Below are 3,809 nucleotides of genomic sequence, written 5' to 3' on the forward strand. Positions count from 1 at the left end.
TGCTGAGGAATGGAACCCAGGGTTTCATGCATGCTAGGCAAGCACTCTACCACTGAGCCACCTTCCCAGCCTTTCCTTTTTTTCTTTCTTTTTTTTTTTAAACCTGTTCAGACAGAGTCTCATAACAGCATCATAACAATGCCTGCTGGCCTCAAACTCCCAATCCTCCTGCCTCAACTTCCCAAGAGCTGGGATTATAGTAGAGTGCCACCATGGGCAGCAAGCCCAGGCCTCTTTCTCTTGCCCATTTTCATAAATGATTGCTTGTTTTTTTTTGTTATTGTTCCTTTTATTTCTTTTTCTCGATTGGGGCAGGGGGGAAGAGAGCAAAGTACTAGAGTTAGAACTTAGGGCCTCCTGCCTGCCAGGCAGGTGTTCTACTATTTGTGCCACTCCACCAACACTTTTTTGGTGTTATTTTTGAAATAGTGTCTTAATTCTATGCCTGAGTAGAAACATCATCATGGTGGAGAGAGGGACATTGTAGATAGAGAGCCAAAACTGGCCAGGCATGATACACATGCTTGTAATCTCAGCACTTAGGAGGTGGAGACAGGAGAATCTCAAAAGATAGTGGCCACAGTGACGCTGTGGCTCAAGTGGTACAGCTCTGGCCTTGAGCTGAAGAGGCTCAGGGACAGTACCCAGGCCCAGAGTTCAAGTCCTGTGACCGACAAAAAAAAAAAAAAAGCTGGGTATGTAGCTCAGTTCTAGAACACTTGCATAGCAACAACAAAAAGAAAATCCAAAGTTACCTTGGACTGTTTTTAGTTGCATTTAAAAGGAAAGTACTGTCCACCTCTGTATCAGACCTAAGATCAAACTTTATTTATTCATTGCAAGTCCTGGAGCCTGATCTCAGGTCCTGGGCAGTGTTCCTGAGCCTCTATGTGCTCAAGGCTAGCACTCTACCACTTGAGACACAATGCCACTTCCAGCTTTTTCTGAGGAGTTTAGTGGAGATAAGAGTCTCACGTACTTTTCTGCCCAGGCTGGCTTCGAACTGCAATACTCAGATCTCAGCCTCCTGAGTAGCTAGGATGACAGGCATGAGCCTAGGCTCATCTTGATTTTAGATAAACTCTTGGGAGATAAGCCTGGTGACTTCCCTAACCTCCACCTACCCTAAAACTAAGAATGACAGCTGGGCCAGTCACCGGTGGCTCACGCCTGTCATCCTAGCTACTCAGGAGGTTGAGATCTGAGGATCACAGTTCAAAGCCAGCCCAGACAGGAAAGTCCATGAGACTCTTTTTTTTTTTTTTTTTTTGGTCAGCCGTGGGGCTTGAACTCTGGGCCTGGGTGCTGTCCCTCAGCTCTTCAGCTCAAGGCGAGCTCTCTACCACTTGAGCTACAGCGCCACTTCCGGTTTTCTGGTGGTTTATTGGAGATAGGAGTCTCACGGTCTCTCCTGCCCGGGCTGGCTTTGAACCACTATCCTCAGATCTCAGCCTCCTGAGTAGCTGGGGTGACAGGTGTGAGCCACCAGCGCCCGGCTTCCATAAGACTCTTATCTCCAACAAAACACTAGAAAACCAGAAGTGGCGCTGTGGCTCAAGTGGTAGAGCGCCAGCCTTGAGCTGAAGAGCTGAGGGACAGCACCCAGGCCCAGAGTTCAAGCCCACAACCAACAACAACAACAAAAAAAGAAAGCTGGGCACTGGTGGCTCACACCACCAGCTCAGGAGGCTGAGATCCGAGGAGGATCACGGTTCAAAGTCAACTGAGCAGGAAAGTCTGTGAGACTCTTATCTCCAATGAACCATCAGAACAGAAAGTAGCACTGTGGCTCAAAGTGACAGAGCACTAGCCTTGAGCAAAAAAGCTTGGGGATGGGGCTGGGAATGTAGCTTAGTGGTAGAGCGCTTGCCTAGCATGCATGAAGCCCTGGGTTCAATTCCTCAGTACCACATATACAGAGAGAACCAGAAGTGGTGCTGTGTCTCAAGTGGTAGAGTGCTAACTTTGAGCAAAAGAAGCTCAAAAGAAGCAAAGCTCAGGGACAGTGCCCAGATCTTGAGTTCAAGCCCCATGAAATCTCTAAAACTGTAATCCAAGCCTGTGAGGAGTGAGCTTCTTAAATTTTCTGGAGCTAGGAAACATTCCTAAATCTGTCCCCTAAGAGCAGTGGTAGGACTTCCATGAGGACCAGGGAATCTAGATAAAAGACAAGGAGGGAAGTCTGAGGGGGCCCGGTCTTCAGGGACAGACCATGCTGCCTGAGACCTCTCCCTGGTGTTCAGGAGAGCCTAGTGCTCAAGGCCCAAGGCCCATCCTTGTCTCGAACTGTCCTGCTATCCCTACTCTCTGGCTCTCACCGTGAAGTACTGTTCCCCAGGGCCAGGGTCTCCCTAAGGTCCTTCCAATGTGCCAGTGCAGTGGTACAGCCCAGAGGAGGGCCACCCTTCCAGGGCCTGCCTGCCTTCTCAGGAGCCAGCTGACCTGGGCCTACCACAGGAGGAGCCTCCCTGACACAAAGAAAGGGGATGGTGGGCTGCAAAGGTGGCTCAGTGCTAGAGTGCTTGCCTCGCATGCACGAAGCCCTGGGTTCCATTCCTCAGCACCACACACACAGAAAAAGCTGGAAGTGGCACTGTGGCTCAAGTGATAGAGTGCTGGCCTTGAGCAAAAGAAGCTCAGGGACAGTGCCCAGGCCCTGAGTTCAAGCCCCAGGACTGACGACAATAACAACAACAACAACAAAATGAGGTGGCCCCTAGTTGGCCAGTTTGGCAGTGTTTTGTCAAGAGAGATCCAGTTTCTGGAAGGTTTTTACTCTCTGGATCATCTAGGAAAGGTTTGGACTTTGATCATTAGTGGCTACTGACAAGTTCTCACAAAAATATCAGATTCAACTGCTCTGACTGGTGGCTCTTCCCCTTGGGTGTCTCAGAAGCTCCTGGAGAGCTAAAAAGGAGCCAGGCTCAGGGACAGAGGACAGCTCCTGGGTGGGCCTGTGGGGCCCCTCTGGGAGCAGCCAGCTCGGCGTCTCTGTGTGACTGCTGGGGACGGGTGCAGAGCTCATGAAACTTGAGCAGTGTGCTTTCCTGAGTTCTCCCTTTGTTTTTTTTTTTTTTTTTTTTGTCAGTTGTGGGGCTTGAACTCTGGGCTGGGGCGTTGTCCCTCAGCTCTTCAGCTCAAGGCGAGCACTCTACCACTTGTGCCACATCACCACTTCCGGTTTTCTGGTGGTTTATTGGAGATAAGAGTCTCACGGTCTTTCCTGCCCGGGCTGGCTTTGAACCGCGATCCTCAGATCTCAGCCTCCTGAGTAGCTAGGATTACAGGCGTGAGCCACCAGCGCCCGGCTCTGAGTTCTCCCTTTGGAAAGCGGAGTCCTCTGGCTAGTAGCTCCCTCCTGCCTCTGCTCCTCTCTCCTGGTGCTTTGGGTTTACCTGGACTACAGGTGAGAGGAGAGAGCCAGCCTGATGGGGGTGAGAAGGGAGGGCTGTAGGTGGCAGGTGGGGAGGGGTGAAGTCAGCTTGGAGACGGCGTCCATCAGAGGGGGGGGGGCACTGCAGGCTCCTGGACTGCACTGGTCACACTGTCACCTCTGGCTGCTTCTCGGGTTTCATCACGGCTCACTGGGTGTCTGCAAGGCTGGCGTGGGAGCAGGAACTATGTATGCTGAGCGCGTGGTAAGCGCTCAGTAGTAGGAGCTGCTGTCACCCAGTGATCCGATCTTTAAGTGGATGCTGGAGTCAGGCCCAGGCCTCAGGGCCCCGGGCCCGGCCCCTCCCCCTCCCGGACCGTGCGGTCGCCCCGGGTCGCGGCTCCGCACCAGCCTAGCCGGGCTTCCGGTGCCACCA

Source organism: Dipodomys ordii, unplaced genomic scaffold (genome assembly GCF_000151885.1).
Source record: "Dipodomys ordii isolate 6190 unplaced genomic scaffold, Dord_2.0 Scaffold103, whole genome shotgun sequence".
Lineage (NCBI taxonomy): Eukaryota > Metazoa > Chordata > Mammalia > Rodentia > Heteromyidae > Dipodomys > Dipodomys ordii.